The sequence below is a fragment of the Eschrichtius robustus genome, chromosome X, assembly GCF_028021215.1.
Source record: "Eschrichtius robustus isolate mEscRob2 chromosome X, mEscRob2.pri, whole genome shotgun sequence".
In the NCBI taxonomy this organism is placed as follows: Eukaryota; Metazoa; Chordata; class Mammalia; order Artiodactyla; family Eschrichtiidae; genus Eschrichtius; species Eschrichtius robustus.
In genome coordinates this window covers 82589859-82601178 of record NC_090845.1, presented here as the reverse complement: position 1 = coordinate 82601178, position 11320 = coordinate 82589859, and positions in this window count along the sequence as shown.

Here is an 11320-nt window from a genome sequence, read left to right as displayed (position 1 = left end):
CATCCTCCCTGCCCTAGCCAGCTGACCACCCTCCTCCAGCCTGGTCGTCTCTATACCCTTGAGTGGAAATTGGCCCGTCAGGTTCTATGGCAAGTGTGGTTAGTAGGTCTGTGTTCTTGCATGGTCCCCGTCAAATACTCTTCCACCCGCCCCATGACACAGATTTTCCTGGAAATGATATTTCCGTGTCCCAGCTCAATCTCCCAGACTGCCTCTTTAGGACACACGAGATTGAGTCTGAACTCCATGTTCGATTTCCCCCTCACTGGAGGTTGGGGAGCACTTCCTTCCCTCAGCCGGGACCCAGGGCTGTACCAGCCTGAGACTCAGAGGGACAGATTTGTGTTTGAGTGAGGCGAGGGTGGTTCTGCCTGACACCCTTCCCGAAAGACCGGTGTTTTACTACACAAAAGGGGGTATGATGGTAGATAGGACATTCCAGGTTGGTGACTGTGTGTCCCTGTGTGTGAATAAAAGTAATCAGGGACAATCTCCCTTGAGGGAGAAAGGTGTGATTCAGGGCGTAAAGGGAGTAGAGGCTGGTCCAGGTTCTGTAAGGCATTGAATGAGCAAAAGCAAGGGTCGGATCTGTTTTGTTCAAGGGTTGTTGTTAAATTCCCAAAACATAGGAGGGGGATGATGCAGAAGTCACCAAACCCCACGACAGGGTGTCGGGATGCTCAAAATGTTGGATTCGCTGGAGGAGGCTCTCGATCCTACTCTGTGATCCTATGATGTCTGACAACTACTGTGGGTGTGGATGGAATGAGATTGGGAAGGGTGGCTCCTCAGAGTAGCTCATCTTAGAATCAGGGGACCCATATATGAGACCACCCAACATGAGCTACCTGGGACGGGGGCAGGATGGGCGCAGTGAGGATGGGAAGTAAGGAGTGACTGCACCTGGACAATGGGGAGCACTTGGGTCCACCCTTCCCCCATATTCTCACCCTGACTCGCTTCCAGAGTTCATGGCATGAGCTCAGGTGGACAGACCACATGTGGGATGGGACAGTCACAGACCTCAGGGTCAGAAAAGAACGTTCGTGGGACTTAATCCTTCCACTCAAACCCCTCCCTGGAGAAGGTGGGCTTGACTGCTTAGTTTACAGCTTTGACCCTGAGCCTGATCCACTGGTTATTGCTTGGCGGTGTAGCACATCTCGCTGCTGTCTGCGTAACTAAGTTTGGCAGAGACCTTCCAGCTGAGGTTTCTGCTCACCGAGACGTGCAGGCAACTTGTGCCCGGGGAGAAGTCCAGCACCAGCACCAGCACCGCCTGTCGGCAGAGGGGGTCTCGGGGCTGTGGTCACCAGTGTGAGGAAATAGAGAAGCTTGTTGAAAGGGAGGTGACATGGGAGGGCGTGACCTCAACCCTTGGTGATGCATTTTCCCTGCCTCCCTTCCCTCCACTGAGCACACAATCTCTCTGTTCCGTGTTCTGACCAACTACCACAGAAAAATGTTGCTGGGAACATGTATATCACAGGCTGTGGCTTGGCCCTGAGCTCTCCAGTTCCAGAGGGAAATAGTGGCAGGTCATACATCTGGCCCCCGTGTGTAGGAGGAGGTCAGAACCCCACCCTCATTCAGTTCACCCCATTTGCCTTTCCCCTCAAGCCCCTTCTCCAGCCTGGGAGACAGTGGCGGCTGGCCTGGAGAGCCCTAGACCCCATCCTGCCTGCTTCTGCTCCCTGCCCAATTACTGGGAAGATGCCCCCTCCCCACCCCACCCGCTCCGCACCAGCACCAGCCCAACCACAGGCCAACTGCTCTCTCTGACTCTTGGGGGGAACTGATACAAACAAAGAAGGTAGGTGTAGGTGAGCTCTGGAGAGGGAGCTGGGTGTGGTGGGCAGAGTAATCATGCCCAAAGATGTCCAAATCCTAATCCCTGCTCTGGGACTCTCCAGAGTCCTTGCTTTGAGCCCAAGATCTTAAAACTGGAAGGAAAAATAAAAGCTATTTCCTCTACGTTCCGGCAAGTCCGCTGCCTGGTACTTCTTCCGGAGACACGCTGGTACCTGTAGTGTACAAGAACACATGCACAAGGGTGTTGGTGATGGGAAAAACTGGGAACACTCCAAATTCCCATCAGTAAGGAAATGGATGAATGCAACGTGGCTTAGCATCCAGTAGCATAAAGCGTGGCAGTCCAAAGGAATGCATCAGGCCATTCTCACAGCTTTCGAAAGCATCCGCCTGACTTCAAGCTGCAAGTTGCAGAACGATGGCATCGGATCCACATTAGTCAATGTTTTTAAATCCCAAATTAATCCTATCTAATGTTTGATAACCTTTGGGTGTATGTTTCAAGGTCTGAAAGACGGTTTTCACTAGATGTTAAAATGGTGGGATAGCTCCTAACAGGACCCAATAGGTTTATGGAACAAATTTATGGCCTTGGATCTCCCCAGATTGGTTAGGATGGTGTACAATTGGTTTCCTTTAGGCTCAATGTCACCTACAGGTAGCCTTGAAAACAGCTGCTGTCATTCTGCTTTCCATGTTGGCATGTTGGGTTCAATCGGTTTTCCAATGGTATGATTATTTGGCTGCAATATTTATTCCTTCACTTGGAATAGAAGATATCATTACTCATATAGAGGCTTTAACAAAATTCACCCAGCAATCCTTAAATGATAGTAACCAAGCCATGTGTTTGCTCAGTTCAGAAATTTCCATGATGAGAAAAGCAGTCCTACAGAATTGCATGGCCCTCAATATTCTAACACCTCTCAAGGGGGAGCTTACGCTATAATACATAGTGAATGTTGTGTTTTTATACCTGATGAGTCTTGTAATGCAACCCCCCCTTATGGTGCGTCTGAAAAATCAGATTTCCACTCTGAATGATCCTCTTCCCAGTTTAAGGGAAATGCTAGGAAAATGGTTTGGTTCAAGAGGATATTGGCTTAAATCTTTACTAATGATATTGTTCCTCCTATTGCCAACTTTGATTACAGTTTGTGTAACTTATAAAGTTTTAGTTTCTTGTTTTTTGCACTGTGTATCACCTGCTCCTACTAAGATAATGATATCTAAACAACTGGGAACTATTGATCACATCTATAGTTCTCTATAAAATAATGGACATGCACAATGCACATGCAAGGTAAAATTGGTGCAAGTCCTATTGGACAACTTGGAATTGACCCTTATTCCTTGCCAGACATCTTACTAGTACCACCCCCTAAAAGGAAAGAAAGAACCGGGCTATTAGGACCCAGCATCGAGGGACATGATGGACCCAAGGCAGGTAAAGAACAACCCTAACATTTAGGGACCAAATACTTGATCACCTAATGCTTTCTATTGAAAGATTAATGATCAAAAGTGGAATTAATGAAATAAAATTATTTTCAGGCAGGACAAGAAAAATTTTAAACATAAAATTCTCTCTGCCCATTTGAGCCACTACCCCCTCCCCTTTAGTGTGATTTGTGCATCACATTATACATTAACTAGATCCCCTTAAAAGATACAGGAATGCCCACACGCCAAAAAAAAAAAGAAAAAAAAAAAAAAAAAGAAAGAAAGGAAGAAAAGAAATTTCCTCCTGGAACCAGCAAGGCAACTCCTTAAGAGTAACTTTCCTTTCTCAATCCTGTAATGGGTCATTAATACCCACTACTCGCCTTGTTGGACTATGTAAACTATTAATATGCTACTTTGTCTCAAAAACTTATATAACGGTTTTACCTCCAATGGGTGGAACAGTCCTCAGAGTTTTCTGAAGATTGTCTCCTATGTTATAGTCCTCAGGTTGGCTCAAAGAAAAATGTCCATTTTTCTTAGATTGACTATTGATTAATTTTTTTGGACAACACAATGAAACCAAAAGATAACACATCACAAACCTTAGGCAGACTGACCAAGAAAAAAAAAAGAGATTCCTAAGGAATCACTAAAATCAGGACTGAAAAAGGAGACATCACCATTGAGCCTATTGAATTTTAAAAATTATAAGAAAATAGTATGAAAAAATTTATACCAACAAATTAGACACATATATGCAATGAAAAAATTTGTAGAGAGACACAAACTTCAAAACAGACTCAATAATAGACAGTCAATTAAATTAATAATTAAAAATCTTCCCACAATGATGCTCCTGTCCAGATGGCATCACTGCTGAATGCTATCAAACATTTCAGATGGAAATAATAGCAACACTCCAGAAATTCTTCCAGAAAACAGAAGAGGAATGAACACTTTCAAAATAGCTCTAGTAGGCCAATATTACTGTAGTGTGAGCCTCTGACAGTTTTTTTTTTTTTTAATTGTAATGCAAGTGCCTGACATTAAGCTTCTGATTGCTGAGGCACCACTTCAAAGACAGCTATATCAAAAAGAACAAATTGCCAGCTACACGACTAGGTAAAGAGCCAGGCCACCACACCCCTGAAGTTTCCTTTGTTTTAGAGATCTCTGATTGACTTAGATAACTGACCCTTTGGCTGCCTGTTTTTCCCTTCTTGTACTTTAATTCCCATTCTGTTTTAAATTCATCAATAAAGAGTGAATCTGAGAAACCCTAGGCCCCTCACTCTTGACCCCGATAAAAACATAACCCCAGGTCCCAGCTCTCTTTCTCCACCCACAACCTTTCTGTGTGGTCCAAGGCATGCCATGTACCCTCCAGGACTTGTGAGTAATAAACTTCCTCCTTTCAAAGTTTCCTAAAGGTTATTGCTGAGGTGCATCTTGCAATTATAATAAGAACCACAAGGGCTAGTTCAACCACAACATTGGTTCTGAAAGGGGAAATATCTGTGGGGGCTCGCCTTGGAGTCCAGGTGAGTGCCTCCAGGTATTTCTAGCTGACAGTATCACTATCGATTGGCTGAGACCAGCACAATTACCCTGATGCCCAAAACACACAAAGACATCCAAAATAAAGAAAATTGCATACCAATCTTTCTCATGAATATAGATGAAATAACCCTCAAGAAAATATTAACAAACTGAATTCAGAAACATATAAAAAGGATTATATACCATAACCAAGTGGGATTTATTCTAGAAATACAAGGTTGGTTTAACATCTAAAAATCAGTTTATGTAATACACTATTTTAAAAGAAGAAAGCACTGAAACATTATCATATTAACTGACACAGAAACAGCATGTGACAAAATTCGACCACCTTTCATGATAAAAACAATAAAAAACTAGGAATAGAAAGAAATTTCTTCAGCATGATAAAGAATATCTATGAAAAACCTACAGCTAACATCATATTTAGTAGTGAAAGACTGCATACTTTTCCCCTAAAGTCAGCAACAAAGACATGCTCACTACTTTTATTCATTATTGCACTGGAAGTTTGAGCCAGTTCAAACAGGGAAGAAGAAGACCTAAAAGTCATCCAGATAGGAAATAAAAAAGGAAATTTTTTTATTCTCAGATGACATGATTTCATATGCAGAAAATCCTAAGGAATCCACAAGAATGGTTCTAATGGTAGAACTAATAAGGAAGTTCAACAGATCACAGAATACAAGATTAATACATAAAACAAATTTTATTGCTATATACATGTAGCAAATAATCCAAAAATGAAATTAAGGAACACTTAATTCTAGTTACAATAGCATCAAAAAGAATAAAATGCTTAGGCATATATTTAACAAACCAAATGTAATACTTATGCACTGAGAAACACAAATTGATGTTTGTTGAGAGAAATTCAAGATGATCTAAATAAATGGAAAGGCATTGCATGTTCATGGTTGTAAGACTCACTATTTATATGGTAATTCTCCCCAAATTGATATATAGGTTCAATTCAATCTCTATCGAAATTTCAGCAGGCTTTCTTTGTAAAAATTCACAGGCTGATCCAAAAATTCATATGGAAATGAAAAACAAAACAAAACAAAACAAAACAGAATATCCAAAACTACTTTGAAAAAGAACAAACCTGGAAGACGTCCACTTTCTGATTTCAAAACTATAAACTATTACTATAATACTACTATAGTATACTATACTACTATAGTATTAGTAGTATTATAGTAGTAATAGTTTACTATAATAGTAAACTACTTCCTATAAAAATACAGATAATCAAGTTAGTGTAGTACTGGCATAGAGATAGATCAATGGAACAGAATTGAGAGTTCAGAAATAACGAACTCTCCTTATATTTATGGTCAATGATTTTCAATTCAATGGGGAAAGGATAGTCTTTTCAACACGTGGTGCTGGTACAACTGGATATCATGCAAAAATACGAACTTAGAACCTTACTTCACAGCACACACAAAACTTAATGCAAAACGGATCAGAGACTTAAAAGTAAAACCTACAACTATAAATCTGTTAAAAGAAACCCTAGGAGAAAAATCTTTGTAAACATGAGTTAGGCAATGATTTCTTAGATATAACACCAAAAGCATGATCCATAAAAGAAAAACTTGATAAATTGGACTTCATCAAAATTTAAAACATTTATGCTTCAGAAGGCACTATTCAGAAAATGAAAAGACAAGGTACAGACTGGGAGAAAATATTTGAAAGTCACAGATCTAACAAAGAACTTGTATCCAGAATAAAGAATAAGAATAATAAATAAATAAGAAAATGACCCCATTAAAAAATTGGGTAAAAGATTTGTATAGACATTTCACCAAAGAAGGTACAGAAGTGGTTAATAAGCATATGAAAGGATGTTCAGAACCACTGGTCAGTAGGGAAATATAAATCAAAACCATAATGAGATACCATGTTGCAAAAACAATAGGATGGCTATAATCCAAAATACAGATAATAACAAATATTTGGATTTGGAGAAATTTGAATCCTCATACACTTCTGGTGATAATGTAAAATAGTTGAATCTCTTTGGAAAATATTCTGGTATTTTCTTAAAAAGTTAAACATAGAGTTACCATATGATCCAGAATGTCCATTCCTAGGGATCTACCTAAGAGAACTGAAAACATATGTTCACAAAAAAACTCATGAACTCAAGATGTATATGAATATTCGTAACAGCATTTAGTTTGGGAATATTATCCATAATATTCCCAAACTAAACATAACCCAAATGCCCATAAACATAAACTGAAGAATGTATAAATAAAATGTGGTATAGCCATACCATGGAATATTATTTGGCAATAAAAATAACTGAAGTACTGATACATGCTACAACATGAGCGAACCTCAAAAACATTATACTAAGTGAAAGAAGCCAGACAAAACGTACTATATATTGCGTGATTCCATTTATACAAAATTTCCTAACTAGGCAAATCATAGAGACAGAAAGTAGTTTATTACTTGCCTATAGGGCTGGGGTGGGTTGGGGGGTAGGGGGTGATGGCTAAGGGATACAGGGCATCTTCTTGGGCTAACAAAAATATCCTAAAATTGATTGTGATAGATGCACAACTGGGAATATATGAAAAGCCACTGAATAAGGCATTTTGTTTTTTAATTTATTTTTATTGCAAAAACACATAATATGAAACCGACCTTATCAACAAATTTTTTAGTGTACAATGTTGTCAACTATATGAACATTGTAGTAATCAGATCTCCAGAATTCTTCATCTTGCATGACTGCAAATCTATACTCATTGAACAACAACTCCCCATTTCCCCCTCCCCCAAGCCCTGGGCAACCAGGATTCTACTTCCTGCTTCTAAGAGTTTGACTACTTTAGATACCGCATATAAGTGGAAACATGCAGTATTTGTCCTTTGTGAGTGGCTTACTTCACTTAGTATAATATCCTCAAAGTTCATCCATACTACAGCATATAGCAAGATTTCCTTCTTTTTAAAGGCTGAATAATATTCTGTTATATGTATACATTATATATACTACCTTTTATCCATTCACCTGTTGATAGATATTTAGGTTGTTTTCATCTCTTGGCTATTGTGAATAATGGTGCAATGAACATGGGAGTGCAATAATCTATGCAAGACCCTGATTTCAATTAGTTTGTAATGTAAATGTAAATATACGGAAGTGGGAATGCTGGATCATATGGGAGTTCTATTTTTATTTTTTTAGGAACTTCCATACTGTTTTCCATGGTGGGTGCACCATTTTACACTCCCCCCAGCAATGCACAAGGGATTCATTTTCTTCACTTCCTTGCCAACACTTGCTATTTTAAGTTTTTGTTTTTTGTTTTTTTTTTTTAATACTGGCCATCTTAACAGTTTTGAGGTGATAACTCATTGTGGTTTTGAATTGCATTTCTCTGATGACTAGTGATGTTGAGCATTTTTCATATACCTGTAGGCCATTTATGTGTCTTCTTTGGAGAAATATCTAATCAATTCCTTTGCCCATTTTTAAATTGTGTTGTCTGTTTCTTTGTTTTTGAAAGCATAAGCCACAGACTGGGAAACAATATTTGCAAAGCACGCATGGTAAAGAACTTGTATCCGAAAGAGATAAAGAACATTCGATATTCAGTAATAAGAAATCAAACAACCCAATAAATAATGAGCAAAAAAGAAATCGAACTGACGTTGTGCTTACTGGATGGCCAGTAAGCTATTGAGAAGATGTTTGACCTCATTAGTCATTAGGGAAATAACTAAAGCCACAATGAAATACCACAACATAGCTATAAGCATGGCTGAAATAAAAACAAAATACAGACAATACCAAGTGCTAGAGAGACTGAGGAACAGCTAGAACTCCCCTGCATTGTTGGTGAGAATGCAAAAAATGGTACAGACGCTCTGGAAACAGTTAAAAATACACTAACGATTCAATCCAGCAAGTTAACTCCTAGATATTTACCCAAGAGAAATGAAAACTTACATTCGCAAAAAATCTGTATGCAAATGTTTATAGCAGTTTTCTTAGATGCTTGGGTGACTGCACACTGGCGCTGGACACAGACATGTCTAGGACTACTGGCCACAGGTTCTGAGCTGACATTGATCCCGGAAGCCCAAAGTGTCATGATGGGGCCCTGTTAGAGTGGGGCTTATGAGGTTCTGGCAGTAAAAGGAGTTGGGGATAGATATCAGTTCACGGTGAGCTGACTGGGTCCCTGGACCAACATAGGGGTCATTTCTCCAGTCCCCAAGCTGATAATTCTAAGTGATACACTTGGCAGTTGGAGCAATGACCTGCACGTTGGGTCATTGGTCTGTGGAGTAAGAGCTATCACCTTGGGAAGGCCAAGAGGAACCTCTGACACTGGCTCCCACCCCAGGCCAAGAGAGTAAGTCAAAACCAGTATTGGATCCTGGTGAGTGTAGGGGGGTAGAGCAGAGATTAGTGACATCATTGGAGACGTATGGGATGCAGGGGAAGAGCAGGTAGGAGAGCCACAGGGACGAAGAGAGTGGAGAAGGTGAGAAGAAGTTCTGGGAGTCTCTCTATGGGGGAGGGAGGAAGGGAGTGGAAATGGTGAGAGGGAAGACGGAGGCTTCCACTGGATCCACTGGTAATGTTTCATAGGATGCTGGTGGATGCAGGGGATTTTGCTATATCCTTCCTTATTCATTTTAACATATTTGAAATAGCACACCATGACTTAAAAAGTCACCGGGAGAAGTGGAAGAGGGCGGTATCCACAAACAGGCAGGCACCATCGGGGGCAGGCTCGAGGAGGAGGATTGCAGATTTACAGTGCACCCAATCTCCCCTGCTCTGTAACTTCTCCAGCATGGCCAGCTTCTCAGGTGCAGACCCAGAAAACTGGGCCTTTGAGTTCCACAGACAAGAGGGGTTCAGACATCCCAGGACTCTCCAGGAGGTCAGCCAGAGCAGGATGCAGGAGAGAGAGGTGACTGAAGGCAGAGGAGAATGAAAGGGAAAGAGCAGAAGGAAGGTATGGGAGGAATGGAGGGGTGTCAGAGTAGGAGTTGGGTGGCAGACAAGGGAAATTCTAACATCCATGGGCCATATAGAAACCAAGAGAGGGACCACTCCCCAGACATCAGTACTGCTCAGCTCAGGGAAGCTGAGAACTGACAGTTCCAAGAAAAATTGAGAGACACCTGGCTATCCACACCCACCGCCATCACAACTGGTAGGCCTTGGTTGTGCGTCCTTCAAAACTTTAAAACATACTTGTACATATACTTGAATGAATTCTCATATATTACATAGGGTTGACTGGTGTGTGTGTGTGTGCCCACGCACGCAAGTGCTTTAATTTACAAATGTGAATCCAAAGCCATCGTTCTGCAACTTACAGTTTGAAGTCAGGCGGATGCTTTCGAAAGCTGTGAGAATGGCCTGATGCATTCCTTTGGACTGCCACGCTTTATGCTACTGGATGCTAAGCCACGTTGCATTCATCCATTTCCTTACTGATGGGAATTTGGAGTGTTCCCAGTTTTTCCCATCACCAACACCCTTGTGCCTGTGTTCTTGCACACTACAGGTACCAGCGTGTCTCCGGAAGAAGTACCAGGCAGCGGACTTGCTGGAACATAGAGGAAATAGCTTTTATTTTTCCTTCCAGTTTTAAGATCTTGGGCTCAAAGCAAGGACTCTGGAGTCAGATTGATTGGTTTCAATCCTGCCCGCTGATCCCCACGAGCCGAATGACCTTGGGCCAGTGGCTGAACCTCTCAGTGCCTGTTTCCTCACCGGTAAGAGGCCAGTAATAGTTGGTACTATAGTTCTAGGCGTGTCACGCGGATGCATTACTATTTATGCCCAGCGCTTAGAAGAGTGCCAGGCACAGAGTCCGTGCTGGCACTAAGTTGCTTTCAATGGGTTCTGCCAGATTACCTCCCAAATGGATCTCTTGCACCACCGCCACAGGGGTTTGCTCCTAACCTCTCCCACCCTCGGAATGGTTAAGCTCTTTGAAGGTTGTCAACCTAGTGTGTGAAACCCGATTCGTGGTTTTAGCTCACATCTCCAGGATCAGCGGTGGGGAGCATCTCTTGGGGTGTAACTGGCCACTGCGATTTCCTCTTCTTTGAATTTGCCGCAGAGCGGGGGAAGGGCTGAGGGAGCGAGGCCAACCCCAGTCGTCTGTCCGCCAAACCCGCCTGCCAGTAACGTTTGCTGAGCCACATTTGATGGAGCAGTTGAGACAGAGACCTTACAGAACGAAAATACGATCCCTTTGCTCTCTGGCCGACCCCTGATCACTGACTGCGGGACTCCTGTGCCCATTCTCCTGTTGGGTCGTAAGGCTTGCGGTGGAAGGGAGGCTGGCAAATGCTTTCGGCGCGTGCTAGGCGTCCAGCGCCTCCATCTTGACGTTTCATCCTCACCACCCGTGGAGCCCAGCGCCCTCACTCCCCGACCCCCTGTGTAGATGGGAGACGGAGGCTCGGAGCTGTGACTCTAACTGGAAAGGGGAGGCGGGAC